The following is a 16,564-nucleotide window of genomic DNA, read 5'->3' on the forward strand; positions in this document are numbered from 1 at the left end:
CTGTAATATTTCCTATCAAACTCACATGTTTACCGAGGAAGTCAGAGTAATTGAATTTAGAAAAAAACGAGTTTCAAGTCAGACCTATTTATCCCCCTTGAAGGTTAAATCCAGTTGCTGGGCTTTTGTGTGAGCTCTGTCTGCAGAGTCTTTGCTCTGTCCTCGGAACGGCTGGGCTGAGAGGAGCGAACAATGACTGTTTTGAGGCTAAGTCATAGAGCATCTTCAAATCAATGACAAAGCACAAAAACCCTTTGCCAGAAAGAACTAGTTGTCCCCCAACATCCATTTTCTTCTTTTCTAGAACCATCTGTTTTCAGCGGGCCTATGGCTCCCTTTCCCAGCCTTCTTGCCCATGTGCTCTGGCCGTTTACTGAGCGGGGCCCATGGAAGGCGCACACAGCAACGTGAGCCACTTACAGGTGTGCCCGTAAACTGTGTGTCTTATCCCCCCTTTCCCTTTGCGTCTTGTCCAGAGTGCAGACATGGCTGGATGACCCTGGATGACAGCGCCCTGGAGATGGGCGCAGCAGTCAGATTGAAGGGGTCTGGTCCCCGGGCACTCTGGAGCCACCAAGTCAGCCTGGACTGACTATGGCCACATTGTTGTGCAAGAGAGAAGTAGATGCCTCCCTTATTTAAGCCACTGTTACTCTGGATTCCTATTCACAGCAATTGCATCTAGATTCTCATTTAAACTTCTTTCATTTGAAAGTTGACTGTGTACAATTGGAGAATAAAGGTGTACAAACAAACCACCTTAAGGTTTTGGCACCTGTTTGGATTTGCTGTGTTGGACGTTCCTTCCTTCACGAGAGGGAGGAATGAAAGGTTTTTGAAAACCCTGCCAGTGTGCAATGAGTTTTGAAAACTCACCATCCTGGGAAGCACCCTCGCCCCCTGGATGCTTTCCCACTTTGCCCCTCCTCTCAGTCTTTATCATTTATCCCTGCTGAGGAGTTTACCATCTCTTGCTGGATTGAAATGCAAACTCCAAGAGGATGAGGGCTTTCTGCTCACTGCCTATCCCCACACCACAAAGGGTACATCGCCAATAATAGGTGCTCAATAAATGCTGACTGACTTAGTATTCATAGAGCTCAAACTTTGTCTCCTGGCTTTGGGGCTCATTGCTCTCTTCCCTCAGTGCAGTCTGTACAGTCATTTTTCTTAATCTTGCCATCACGCAGATCCTACCACCCAAGCCCGCCCTTCACCCCAGCCTGTCATTGGCTCCCTGCAGGATAGAGCCTACAGTCCTTGAGTTATGACATATGGGGTCCCAGGTCCTCCTGCACGAGGCCCTGGGCCACAGGCACAGTCCCTGGTATGCCTGGCAGCTCCCAGGCCATTGTGCCCTTTCCTACCCCACACTGGTGCAGGTGTTGCTGCCTTTTCTTGCAGTGCCATTCCCAGCTCTTTCACCTGCTGAACTCCTCCTCCAGGACTCAGCCCTTGCTGGCCTCTTCCCACCCACCCCTGCCCAGCAGAGCGGGCCCTCCATGCCTGGCTTTCCCATAAATAGTCACATATCCACTGCAAGGTTTTCTTCTACCAAAGTCACTTCTTTGGAGTTTGCCCAACTGTCACCATGGCTGCCTGAGGGCAGAGCCCAGGTTACCTTCCCTTTAACTTCCAGCCCCCAGATCAGAGTAGACATCAGTGAAAGTGACAAATGAGTCAAGGAACTCTGATTTTATCCTGTCCTGTAACCTTGAATAAGTCATTTCCCATATCCATCTGGCCTCAGGTCCTGTGTGTGTGAAATGGAGGTAATAACAGTCCGCTGCTCATCTCATCTGGGCTTTGTAAGCATGGAGGGAATGTGCATGGACAGATGTCACCTTGGGCTGGTGTGGATGCAAACGCCAGTTCTCCAGGCTGGCATACTGGGATGGCTTCTGAGCCACTCCCAACAAATACGATGAATTCTGACACTGAACCAGCTGAACTGCCCAGAAGATGGGCTTCATTTATTTATACGAATACTTAATAAAGCACTTACTGTGTGCCAGACACTGGTTAAATATTTTACAATATTATCTCATTTAACCATCTGCCACTCTCTGCAGTAGGTTCTTTTCTTATCTCCATTTTATAGATGGGGAGCTGAGGAGAGGTTGAAACATTGCTTGAAGGGAGAATTAGTGAATGGAGGGACAGAAGTCTGAACACAGGCAATCCAGCTCTGCTGTCCAGGCTCGTAACCTTTGCACCTACTATCTTTCCAAAGCCAGCAACGGCCCGAGGGCTGGAGGCGTGGACATAGCAAATGTGCGGGGCGGTCACAATTGTGATTTTTATTTGGCATCAGAGGAGAACACAGAAACCCCAGACAGAGGCCTGTGTGCTGTCCAGCGGGTACCCTACAGATGCAGTGCGATTTCACAGTAATAAATGCAGACCTCTTAATCAGGTGATCTGACAACCGCGCCATTTGTCAGGGAAATTATGCCCCTCCAGAAGCGATTGTGGGGAGAATAAGAAAAATAAATGAGTCGGGAGTATGTCAGAGCTGATAAGCCTCAGGGACATGGCTGAAACACAGCGAGGACAGGCTTCTTAAAAGCACTTGCTGGCAGAGCTATTGGGACCCGTTTCATAGGCATCCATCACCAGAGAATTGCGACTGTCCCGGCTCTTGCCCAGTGCTGGTTGCAGGCCCGCATCTCCAGCTCCTACCTGGCTGGTTGACCCAGACCTCCATTACTGTAATGACTGGCATAAGGTGGATGCCTAATAAGGCTCAGATAATTCCTGAGGGCTCTGTGGGTGAACAAAGAAGAGGGTGAGGCCGTTGCAACTCGGGCAGGGCTTGCTGAAGTGCCAGAAGACAGAGTGAGGGTCTGGCTCTGCCATGCAGCAGCAGCAAGGAGTAACCTCCCCAACATCAGCCCAGCATCTCACTGTTTCCAAGCACACACGTGTCTCTTGTTTTACCTACGTTCTGTACTTCTGCTCTCTGTGGAGACCCAGCATATGCTGGGCCCTTGGTGGCCACTGCCCTTGGACAGAAGTTTTATTCTTTGGGCCATTCCAGCTTTCCCTTCCCAGCTCAGCCAACGAAGCATGTTGCCCCAGTGTGAGCAGCTGTGTTCCCTCTGAGGTGCCATATTGAATGCCCGGGAACTTTGAGTCAGATGGGAGGGGATAGGGCTTGTCATCTCAAAGCCAGATTTCTACAGAAAAACAACACGACCATCCAGATGAGAGCCCATCGCTGGAGAGCTGCTGAGTCCCTAGGGGCAGGTTCCTGACACCAGAGGCGCTTTTGCCCTTGCCCTTTGAAAATTGGAACTGTATGTATCTGTCACAGCTGCTTGGTTGACCTTGCTAGGGCTGGACAGGCCCTGCACACTTGGTCAAGTGTTTGATGCTGTCAACCAACTATTTGTGAGAGAAGAATTTATAGGCTCTTTGGAACAGGCCCTCTGACTGCAGACTAAAGCTACGTGGCTGTCATTTAAATCTTGTCACAAATATATCTCAATCTCTGGAGCCTCTCTTTGGGAAGAAGCAGGATGCCTAATAAAACAATGAATAATAATTTGGGGATGTTCATTATTTACAGCTGCCCCGGGTCATCTGTAAATTATGCAGCCCTCAATTACCCCTGGCTTCTTCCTAGCATAGAGCCATCTCTCCAGACTGCCATCACTGTGGGTGAGATCTGTGCACCAGCTAATTGTACCATGAGGGCAGTTTCCTATTTCTTGAAATGCTTCGTGTCCCCTGGTTGGATGCTTATATTCCACAAACGCAGTATCTCAGTGATGGGTCCCTGGACACTTGGAGGCAGAAAGACAGACCAGGGGTTAGGCTTGACACAGAGTGTGTGCTGCTCTCTGCTGAGCATCAGAGAAAGCAAGCGTCCCTTCAATGGGTACTTGGGGCAGAGACTGTTCAAGTCTTGGCTGCAGCAGCGGCTGGGTGAAGGAGAAGGTCAGGGTCAGTGGTTGCCTCTCTGTGTCTGAGAAGCACGGGGTGGTTGACAAGCAACAAGTGAGAGAAGGGTGGTGGGTTGAATCACCTCTCAGTGACATGCAACAAAGAAGTGGGGTTGGGGTGCAAGCTCTGGCTCCTTGCAAATGCTCTCTCCTCTGCAACCACCCTGGTTGACCTGGGAGGGTGGGTGGGAGGAGAGCGCAGGTGGGGGTGCCGGCAGCAGCTGGCCAGGCTACTGCCTTTTGCTTACGTGTCACTTTCAGCCTCGCACTTGGCAAGTAACTGCAAACAAGACCTTCCCCTAACGCGGAGCTTAATGATCCCTTTAATGCCTGAGCCGTAGCATCGCTTCTCTCTCTCGCCTGTTCCCTGTCAGCCATGGGGCATTAAACTGGTGATAAAAATGCCTTTTTGGTATGGTCCACAAACTCACCAAGAGGCTCCTGGTAGCAGTATAGCCATCCAGCATGAAATCAAGAGGCAATCACAGTGGACATGGCAAGATGAGCTTTGAGCAGGGGCAATTAGTGGAGCCCACGTCCTGGGTCCCGTCCTTCACCATCTCCTTGCACCCGCGCCCACTGCCCCAGCCCCGGCAGGGAGGGCTCCCGCAGAGGGTCCCGTAGCCTAAGTCCAGTTCTAAAGTCAGTGCTTTTCCTTTCTCATCGGCATTTGGGGTAGTGGAAGATGCTTCATCATGTCTTTAATCCAATTGAACACAGCATTCCTGACCCACATGGCCCCTGGGAACAAATGTCCTTTGGTTCTGTTTTCAACCCAGAAAGTAGAAAACACAAAAGAGAAAAAAGGAAAAGAAATGCCCAGTTATGAATATGCATTAACGCAATGCTGTGTTTGGAGGGGGAAGCAGAAGCCATTTATTTTAAGCAAATCGGATCTTGATGCATGACCCGCGAACGCGCCGACTTTTCTCTCACGCAAGCATGCTGGGCAAGCTTGATTTATACGGTGTGGCTGTGAGTTTTTTTCCCAATTAAAAATGAACCGAGAAAAATCATTAATTTAACTACTGTATATTAAATTTGCATTAAAGCATCCGTTTGTCTATATTTATATGTGAGTTATCGAAAATGTGAGCTCATGAATTCTAATTTTTAAGATCACATGCCAAATATTGAAGATAAATTTTATTTATTTCTGCAATTAATTCTATGAGAACAAATAGCTCTAATTTAGGGGATGGCAGATGTAACTGTCCGCTGGTGCCCTCCCCGCACAACACATGTAACATTCATCTTTCCTCATTAAGTTTCTGCTGTGCCTGGTCTCAAAATATGCAAACCTTGGTCGCCTTTCTGTACCGCGTGCTTCCACCCACCCTGAGCAGACACGCCTAGAAAGTACTTGGGAAAATATGGACCGTGTCAAATACCCTTTTTCCGCTTCTCTGTGATGTGCAAAGGCTTCAGCCGTTCCCCAAAGGCTAAGCAAACATTTCTTCAAAGCTTATCTTGACATTAGCCACTTAGGTGGAGGACTTGGTGGCTTTTCTCTTGGGCCACTGCCCCCACACAGACCTTAACATCAATATATGGATTGTAAGGAAGGGAAGCTGTGGCCAAGCCTCTCCACCTGAGCACCAGCACATCTGGTTAAATTTAGAATTTGCAACCCCCATTCTCCCTCTGCCGGAGCCCCCCCCCATCCCCCACCCCCACCCCAACCTTTCCTGGGCTGAGCAGTACATGGTGAGTATTAGAGGCTGCAGGGTGGCTAGCACCAGTCAGGGCTCAGTGTTTCTCAGGGCACACGGGCTCAGGTCTCCAGGTGTATGGCTGCAGTGACAAATGGCGCCCGCTTGGGTTCTCAGAAGCCCTGCCCCAGGGCAGTCAGAGCTGTTTGTCACCATCAGGTGTATATAATGGGGCAGTGTGTTTACTGTAAATGCTTTCTTTTGGTAGATGGCTACACATATCACCAGCACTGGTGTTTAGGACGTAAGTAGTTTGCATACCCGTTGGGTTACACATGGGGCTTATGCTAGTTTTAGCCATTAATTCAAGGCAGTCCCTGCCCTCAGGAGCAAAACAGGCAATGGCAATGCAGTGTGATGGGCACTGTGACCAAGGCCAGATTAGGGGCGCTGGGAGCAACAGCTGCATGACCCTCGCTCCGGCTTGGGAGGCTCCCAAGTGATTGGGTGGCTGAGCTCACATTTGTGCCCTGAAGGGTCCATTCTGATAGCTGTCATGTCTGTATGAGGGGGTGAATTGCTACATCCTGTCACCTCCAGACACAGTGCTGTAGTTGGTGCCATCCTTAGGCAGAAGATGAGGGTTGGGCCAGAGGAGCAGTGCCATGCAGGGACGCCTTCCACTGTACCACAAAGTACAGAGAGCCCCACTGACCAAGTGTCCCCTCTGCAAGCAGAGCTGAGGCCTCTCGTGCCATGCCACCAATGACCCATTTGCAAGAGTCGCTTTCTCCTTGTCAGGAGCTCTTTTCCTGAGCGTGGCTTACTGGTCTCATCCTCTGGGCCAATTCAAGGGCAGCTGCAAGCGTAGCCCTGAACTTGGACTCCTCTGCAGCCAGGGGATGGCTTCCAGCAGTCTCTTCTATACGAGAGGAACCCAGGGCTGAGTCTGGAATGTTGGATCTTTCAGAGACCAGGCTCACCTTGCTGGGGGTCAGGGGTCATTAGGGAAACAGCCGCTCTTCCACCACAGATGCTTCCAGCAGCTGGAGTTTCCCCTGGCCTTGCTCCTCTCCCAGGGAGGCTCCAGATCCCTTTTGATTAGCAGCCTTTCTAAAATCACATTTTGTAACAATCAGCCCCAGGAACATGCAAGTCAAGTACATCACATTATCAATGACAATTGTCATGCAAGGTTTTTTTCCCCCCTTTCCCCTCAGTAACAGAATGATCAGACAGTCTCTCTTTGATTTTCAAAGAGTGGATCACTCTTATATTTGGCTCTAGAATACATTAACACATCAGAGACTCAGTGGGGGCCGCAGCCCAGTCCTTCTGGTGGCTCCAGATGCGAAGCATCTGACTCAGGGCTGTTGGAGTCGGGAAGGGCTGTGAAGATCACCTGTTATTTCTCTGAGGGTAGAGAACATATGCCTGTGTGGTGGGGGTTCACCCTGCTTCACTAATTACCCCTGTCCTGGCCTCACATCATCTGGGGGAAGCAGGGGTGGGGGTGACCACTTGCCACAGCCTGTCCAGGATCTGCCCTTCCTGGAAAGCTGGGCATCTGGAGACAAAGCCAGAAGGAGGCCAAGGTTGGGGTTGGTGCCAGCCTGGCCCCTGGACACCTCTACCTCCTGCACTTGCCACTGTCCAGGAGACTGATGCTGACCACTAAGTGCAAATCATCGGGACACAGGAATTACCTTAGGAAGATAGCCTGTCACACCCATGGGGGATATGCCTGTGTGGAGCTCACTTCTGCCTGCCCTGGGTGCCCCTGCCTTGTTCAGATACAGGCCTCAGTAAAGAGGCCACAGCACCCAATGGGGAAGGGCTCTGGCTCTAGAGTCCCATAGATCTTGGTTCAGTTCTGACTCTGCCCATGACTAGCAGCATTGCCTTGAGCAAGCCGTTTCCTTTGCTGTGCTTCAGTTTCTTTACCTGTAAAATTGGGGTGATGGACAGCATCTCTCTTGAGGGTAACAGGAGGTAATGCACGTAATGTCATTAGCATAGTGGCTGTTGTGATGTCACTATTTATTCTGCTGTAGCCAGATTACTGCACAGACTTTGTGTTCACCCCTCCTCTTAGCCAGAAGTTGGGTCAGAGTACCTGTAAGGAGAGGCCTTCTCCTGTGGGGATGATAGAGGTTTTCATTTGATGAATATGCATTGAGGACTCAATGGAAGTCAAGCTCACTGTAATCATGAGCTGTTTCTTGCCCTAAGTGAGATCCTCGATGAGTAAAGGAAATCAGGGACTGATTGGATAATCCACTAAGAAGTAATAGGACCACCTATTATGGGAACCCTGGACAGGGAGTGCTTGCTTTATGTTAAGAGGAACCTAAAGAAGTCTGCCTGGAGGAGGTGACAATGAAGCAGGGCTGGAAGGATGAGGTCTATCCACTTGGGGAGATCCAGTGTTTGGAGCTTCACTTATGGCCCCCACACTCATGTGTTACACATCTGGTAGAAATCCTTGGTTTACAGACATCTCTCTTTCCTTAGCTGCATATTTCTGGGGGTACGGGGAAGATAGTATGCTGTTTGTGTATATCCAGAATTCAGTACAAGGCCTCATAGTAGGACTCAGTAGTGTTGAATAAACAAATGAATGAAAATGTGAATGAATGAATGAATGAATGAATGAGAAGACATGAAAAAATGTGCTATTTTGTGGAATGCAATCTGGGATTTATTATATGGACTTAAGGAGCCAACAGAAATTTTTGGAAATGATTATGATTTATGGAAATGATTATGATTTATGGAATCAAAATAAGAGACCTACCTGCCACTCTGACATCCCAGCTCATCTCACTGTCTTGCCTTTTCAGAGTTTTATTAGAGTCCTGTCCATAACTAAACATATATCTTGCCTAGTTGCAGTCACCATGGGGCAGACTACTTGGGAGGTCTGGGGTGGGGAACTACCTGGTTGGAGGGAGAGGGGGGTAGGGTGCTCAGAGGTGGAGACGAGGGGCTGTTGCCATAGTCCAGGGAGGTGGGATCTGGGATCTGGGGTCAGTGGGGCTGCATGCGGAGAGCTCTTGCAGAGAAGAGCTGCTCCCACCCACAGAGGACCTGAGCAGAGGCCTACTTTGAAACAGGCACTGACTATAGCCCTTTTGCAGGCACTCAGAGAGTTGAAGAATTTCTATGTCAGGCCTGGATTTAATTCAACCACTTTCTAGCTCTCTGAGCCTGTGTCACCTTTTAGCTGTCCAAAGTGATGGGCCCATCTTCTGGGACTTCTCAAGTGTCTAGGTACCCAGGTTGCTGGGAAAATCCTCAAGACCAGCATCTAGTCCTCAGATGCTCAAAGGATCACAATTCCCACTCTGCTGAAAGGAGTGACTATGGCAGGCCTGAGACTGCCGTTCTTAGAAAATTCTGCTGGTGAGACTGTGCTTGGCTGGCATCTGGGAACTTGGCTGGGAAGTTCCCTGCACTGACACGAAACTCACTAAATGATAAAGGTGACTCCCTGTGCCTAGACTGCTTGTACACTGTGGTTTGTGCTAGAATTTGGGTACATGCTAGATAGAGGGTGTCTGTGTGACCAGTCCCAAATAAAAACCTTGGCCTTAGTGAGCTTCCTTGGGCAGAAACATGTTGCTGCATTTTTTTTTTTTTTTGCTGGGGGAAGAGTGAGATCTGAGTGGCCTCTCGGGAGAGGGAGAGCCCGAGGAAGCCCGCACATGGATTCCTCCAGCCTCTGCCTGGGTCCAGCATCTAGCCTTACTATTTCACTATAATAAATCCTACCTTGGCATACACTCTATGCTGAGTGTGCTAGTGAATCTCTCAACCGGGGAGCGGTCTTGGGGCCATCCAACAGACCCACTGTCACCAGCCTCTCCACTTAAGGACTAGCAGTCTGCCTCACACTCACTTCTGTTCCCTCTTCCCTTTACCTGGGCCACACCCAACTACCCAGCTGGGTCTGACTGCCCAAGGCCAGTTTGATGGTGCCACGAGTGAGGACAGACAAAATTTGTCTCACAGAAGAAAGTGTTAATAATAATAATAACTGCATAGTAGCAGCCACCGGTTATTGGGCACTTCTTTTTGAAAAGCATGATGCCAAACTTTGCCTCCAAACTGCAAAAGCCAATTGTCAATTCTCTGCCCTTGCTTTCTGCAGCCTCTGAATAGCATTTGGTAAAGTCAATCACAGCTTCCATTGGACGAGTCGGGATCCAGGAGAACAGAAACCACACCAGAGTGTTGTGTGTGCTCTGTTTCACTGATCATAACTACACAAGGCAATACTACCCCCAGGGCTGGGAACAAGGGACGAGATTCAGGTTATGCGAGCGCAGAAGCTTGGAGGATGGTCCTGTGGAGCTGGGGAGAGGGCAGTCACGGGGGACACTGCCCAAGAGGTGTTGGAATCACGTGCCACTACCAAGGCGAAAGCCATTGCTGGGGTGAGGATGGCAAGAACAACAGCCTCCCCTCCAGCCTTTTTGCTTCCCTCTAGTGCCACTCCAGGCAAACCCCAGCAGGAATCCAGGTGGCAAGGGAGAACTGTTGTCTCAAGTCCTAGTGCTGGCATCACAGGGCAGAATACAGGATGGAGGGGTGGCAGCTGACAGTCAGTCAACAGCTTACCCTGGAGCAGTCCACCCCTTTGCTATTCAGCATTCATGAGCACCCATCAAACACGTATATGAACTTTTATACAACTGTGTGTTCACCTAACAAGATGCAACTATCCTTTGGACAAGTGAAGGCACTCTCGTCCTAGAAAGGGGAGACACAAAAGCTCAACATCCCTATATCCACACCTGGTGGAGCTAACGATTTCTTTATTTCAGTTGCGGTAATGCAAAGACTAAATTTTGAAGTTAATCACTGCCAATAATTCCTCATACAAAATACAGGAACCAGAAGCAGGAAAGGTGGAATTAGTCGCTATATATATAAGCAGGAGGGAAAACAGGCATGGCTGCTATCGCCTGTGCCTCTGAAACTGGTCATCAGGCCAGAGTTGATACTTTAACGTTTCTCTTGCTGCCCTGAGTTCCCCTGGTTGGGGTTCTTTACTGGGCTGGGGGCGGGGGTGGGGTGGGGGGAGTGGGGTTCTAAGTCTTCATTCCTGGAGGTCTTAGTCCACAATGGTCCTGCCTTTTGGTTGCAGTAGTTTTCCATTAACTTGGGGTGGACATGGAAGCACCAAGCGGTGCTCCAGAGAATCCACTGGGTTCCAGAGAGCCCTGCCCCTTCCATGCAGCTGCAGCCTCTTGGCAAGGAGCACCAGTAACCCCAGGACAGCTGGCCTCTGTCAGTTCATTTGTAGGAGAAGCCCCTTGGCTGGGGAGCTGTCCCGGCTTCCAATTTGGTGGCATCATTTTTGTGCCTCCTGGTGGGCCTTCTTCCCTTGAATAGAAAGACCTCTGAGCCAACAGAGATTAACGTTGCAAGGATGGAAAGAAAAAATTCTGTGAGTGGGTTATTAGATGTAATGAGAGGAGCCACTCTCACTCCTGCCCCTGATTCCAGACCCCTGTGCTCTGGCTTCGGGGACAATAGTGCCGTGGGTATTGGTTGCTGGCTCAGAGCATATACAGCAATCTGCACGTCAGGATTCCACCCTTTCTAGGTGCTGTCATAACTGAAGCCATCACTCTCTGGTTTTGTTTTTTTTTACAGCTGGGAACAGTTCCAGGTTCTTCTTCTTTTTTAAAAAGTATATCTTTATTGATTTCCGACAAAAGGAGAGAGAGAGAAAGAGATAGAAACATCAGTGATGAGAGAGTCATTGATCGGCTGCCTCCTGCACGCCCCTGACTGGGGATCGAGCCCACAACCTGGGCATGTGCCCTGACCGGGAATCGAACTGCGATCTCCTGGATGCTAGGTCGATGCTCAACCACCGAGCCACACCCAGCTGGGCCACTCTCAGTTTTTTACTTTCTGTCCCCACGACATGAACCCTGTGCCCCTAACCCACCCTGCTACTTCATCTCAGTTGGCTTGGCTGGCTCCCTCTCTTCTCACCAGCCTTCGATTATTGACTTAGCCAGTCCTTAATCCTTAGTTCTATTTTCTTTTATAGCTGCCTTCCCTCTCCAGGTGATCTCATGTAGTTTTAGGGCTTAAACACCTACTATACAGTGATGATTCCCAAATTTAGATTTCTAGGCTTGACTTCTGAAATCCAAACTCATATATCCAACCATCTTCTCAGTAGCTCCCCTTGAGCATCTCAACATGAGCATGTTCAAACTGAGCCCTTGGTCCCCTCCTCTGGACACACGCACGCCGACCCCCCTGTGCTCACGCAGGGACCTGCTCTTCCCCCAGGCTTTCCCCTGCCAGCCCCTGGGACCCACACGCGTACCGTTGCTGCTCAGGTCTATAATTTTGGGATTATGCTTGCTTGTTTTCTTTTTCCTATGCTTCTCCTCCAAGCCCTCAGCAAATTCTATCATCTTCACCTTCAAAATAAATCCAGAATCTGACTAGTTCCTGGTGTTCTACTGCCAACCCCCCTCCCAAGCCATCATTATCTTTTGTTTGAATCATTTATTACAACAGCCCTCTAACTGGTCTCCCACTTCTGCCTCCCTAGAGTTTATTCTCAACACAGTAGCCAGAGTGATCCTTTTAAAATGTTTCTTCACAGTACTTAATGCTACCCAGCATAATCTATAATCATTTGTTTATTACCTGCCTCCTTGCATTCAAATATAAGCTCCATGGGATAGGGACTTTATTGGTTTGCTCACTACTGTCTTCTCAGCATCTACAATATTTCCTGGCACATTATGGGCTTTTGGTAGTTATTTGTTGAAGGGATAAGTAAATAAACACAACATCTTAATCCTCACAATAACCCTTTGTTTGAGGACATTAAAACTCAGAGAGATTAAGTAACTTGACCAAGTCAATGAGCTATTAAGTGACAGATTCAGGATTTAAATTCTCTCTGGAGTCCAAAGTTGTAGATCTTAATGCTCTGCTAGACTCTGCCAGGTTTGTGTTCACTTTCTAGGCTGCTCAGGCCTGGAGAAGATAGTTTCCTCGGATCAGATATTGTGTAAATCTCCATTTATGAAACTATTCACTGGCAGGATCATTTCCCAAGCCTTTGCTCAGTGTCTCCAGTGGATGGGATCTGCTTTGCTCCTGAACTTGATGGTCTTTTCTGCCTTCGACATTTCTGGCCTCTATGTGCGTCCCCCTTGTCTAAGGCAAAGTGCAGTAGAGACCTTAGATGTCGCTAATGTGCTGTCATGTGGGCAGAGGGGTCAAGGCGTTCCTGATTCTATAGCCACATCTCCACAGCAGCCAAATCAAGGCCACGCTGCCCAGATCCCAGGGAATTGAGCTACATGACCTCCAGGACTCGGGAATTGGGTCTCTAGATTTGCCTCCCTGGGAAAGAGTCTTAGCAGAAGAATCTTTATTCAAGGAGAAAGTAAATGTTTTATGGTTAAAGACTGATGGGTGTGAGGATGATTCTCTATTTGAGGATTTCAGCTTTTAAACAGAGGCACAATTTGTCAATTTTGGTTTCAGTTTTACAAGCATGATCTTTTCCGAAGACTAAATTTGTGTGAGCACGAATGTCCTAATGAAACATGACATTTTCCTCTATTAAATGCACCTTCTCTGGGGAAGGGCTCCAAAGAGTTCATAAACTTCTCCTGGCATTTGGAGAAGTACATTATATCTGTAAATGTTTGAAAGCAGGACTGCAGCCCTCATGGTGGAAAAGTACTCAGAGTAATTTAAATTATTAGCACCAAGAGACTAAACAGAATTCTGAATTAGGCAAGAGAAGTAAAGGGATACTCGTGTATTTTTCCCCCTTACAGTGTCTGATAAGGGGCTGGCTTGCAAATGTAAGAAATTTCCATTTTGACAATGTTCGAAATTTAATTTTCAGGCTGACACAAACTTGACTCAATTTTATTCTAAGAAGCCCAAAAGAACAATCTATTTCTTAAAAACATCTGAGTCTGTAGCTTTAGTCCAAGTAAAAAACTCCTGGTGTCCTTTCATCTCTATGTGATAGAAAATTGGCAATATTAATACTAATGTTTTCTGCTGTAAGCCCAAATTGGTTATTAGCCAACTCTTTCTAAGGCTGAGGCAAAGGCTTTTCTAAGAAAAAATAAAAATGCGAGGAGAACAGTTACATTTCAAAGCATTTTTGAAGAACTGGAATCTTGAAAGAAGAAACTAATTAATAAAAAGTCTTGTTAAAAGCAGGATTATTTTCAGAGAGCTAAGAATACATGGAATTTAAAGTGTTCTTAACAAAAGGTATTGTTAGGAGGTTTCTCCAGCTATCTGAAAGTGATTGAAAAGTAACCAGAAAAACCCCAGAAGCAGTGTTAGTCCATGGGGTGACAAGATAGCAGAAAAAGTAAACCTTGTTTTTTCATACTAATTTCAGTGCTAGGATTTAAAAAAATCCATAGGACAAGATATTTCTTTGTGAACAAATATGATGAGCAGATATTAATCCCCTCAGCCACTATTGTATGTTGCTTGGTCTCTAAAATACCTCATATCCTCTATGCCAGTAGACATGAAACATTCTGTTTAATTCATTCATTCATTTGAGGGTCCCCCTGGGGCCTGGTCATGGCATCTGGGGTGGAGAGGGGTGGTGTCTGCATGGGGAAGTCACCAAGTGCTGAGCCCAGGAGCATCCCTGCTGGTCCTAGGGCCTGTCAGACAGCCCCACTGACTGCAATCCTGCCAGGCCCCGAGGCCAGGCCACAGGGCTCCCCACTGCCGAGGCGTCAGGAGTGAGGGACAACTCCTTCCTGACTCTCTGCAGTCCCTTGAGAAGTTCAGTGAGATCTCCTCAAGTGAGATAAGAAGGTTCTTCTCACTGACCCCCAACTTCTGTGTATTCCTCATTTTTGCGTACCCCAAATCCTAGCCAACTTAGAGGATGGTGAGGGGCTTATTTGGATGCTAGCCTCTAGGGGTTAAATCTCAGGTCCTGAGGCCAGACCTGGTAAAGGGCTCTCACTTTGCCCAGGCCTGCAGGTGCCTATAACCCTCTCTTCCCTGCCACCAGCTCTGCACGTGCTGGGCATTGACAGTAACGAGCCCTACCACTGACACAGCACATCCTCATTCGATCCGCAGAAACACTCCTGTGAGTCACTGGCATTAGCCTTCTTTAGGGGGGAAATTGAGAGCAGGAGGTGAGTGGCTTGCAAGCACCTGAGGTCCAGACTTGTCTGACCCACGCCCTGCTGCCACCACCTGGGTTGCAATGAATGGTGGTTTTGGAACCAGTGACTTCCCCTCACTCTTTCACATTGGGATGGGAGACATTGGCAACAAATATTACTTAAGTGTCAATTTAAAAACGTATTTCCCACATTTTAAATGATTCCACGTTCCCATTTCCATACCAAGCTCTTTCTCATATTAGATCCTTTGTGCAGGCTGTTCCTTCCGCCTTGGTGCTTACCCTTCAGGACTCATAGAAAGACTGCTTATCATTCAGGTCTCCACTTAAATGTCAAGCCTAGAGGCCTTCATAGATTGCCCCCTCGCCCCCCGAATCACAACCTGGCTTTTAAGTTTGCGACTCCATTGTCTGTGTCACCATTAGAAGGCAATCTCCAGGAGTGCTGGTCCACTGCAGAAAGTCCGCTATCTAGACTAGGGCCTGAACATTGCACAAAATCAATCAATGTGCGTTGAATAGATTTCTTGGCTAAATTAATGATTTTGTTATTATAACGAGAACTCTGCCAGCTTATGTCGAGAAGAATATTCCATTTTCTACCCTGATGTTTATGAGCAGGTTCCTTTGCCTTTGCCCACATAGCTCATGTGATTGCTCTGATTGTATTCAGCTTGCATTTATTGAGCACCTACTGTGTGCCTGGCATGGCATTCTGACGTGTACCATCTGTGATCTCCAGGCAGCAGAGCGAGAAAAGTCTCTGCCATTTCACATCCATATGGTTTTCATTAACTGTCTCTCTCTCTCCCCCACCCCCCCACACACGAAGAGAACTTTGGTCTTTCCTGCTTCATTCTCTATGTGATTTATCAAGATTTCTTTTCTCTTCATGAGATCTGAATTAATAAAGTTTTGCTTTCTTTATTGATTTTTTTTTTTAGAGAGAGAGGAGAGTTGAGAGAGAAACATTGATTGATTTGTTGTCCCACTTATTTATGCACTCATTGGTTGATTCTTGTATGTGCCCTGGGAATCGAACCCGCAACCTTGGCATATTGGGATGACATTCTAACCAACTAAGCTACCTGACCAGGGCTGGCTCTTTCTTTCTTTCTTTCTTTCTTTCTTTCTTTCTTTCTTTCTTTCTTTCTTTCTTTCTTTCTTTCTTTCTTTCTTTCTTTCTTTCTTTCTTTCTTTCTTTCTTTCTTTCTTTCTCTTAAAATGTAGAGACTCTTTCCCTCTCCTGATTACTTTGTGTGAAGGGTGGATCCTGTTGATTACCAATAGTATTAGAAATTATAACACTAACACCCCCATTTATCTGAAGGCCACAATTGCAGTGACCCCTATCATTAATACAGCTGAAAGTTTTGACGTAGGTGGTGGGAAATACCTGTTGGAGGGGCACATTGTTGTCATAGAGCTGATGTATTTTTCTTAGAGGAGAGGTACAGCACCCCGAGTATCGAGATTATCGTGTGTGATAGAGGCAGCCGTCCATGAACATCAGTGTGTGAGCCCTTCACTCACAGAGGGACCCTCAGATGGCATAGCCATGCTGGTGCAGGCCGTCACCCTTTCTATGGCGGGAGCCTTGTTGCTGTATCACTGCCTTGCACTGCAATTATTGTTATAATGATTATCAGATCATCACGGAAGTTTAATTATGTTCCCAAGATGCTTATTGAGGCATGAATAATAAGAATTGTATTGTAGAAAAAGTATAGTAAAAACACAGACAGAGAAGTAAACTCTGTCACTGAGAGGAGCTTGGAGAGTTTGATCTT

Source organism: Miniopterus schreibersii (genome assembly GCF_964146895.1).
Source record: "Miniopterus schreibersii genome assembly, chromosome: 4".
NCBI classification, from domain to species: domain Eukaryota; kingdom Metazoa; phylum Chordata; class Mammalia; order Chiroptera; family Miniopteridae; genus Miniopterus; species Miniopterus schreibersii.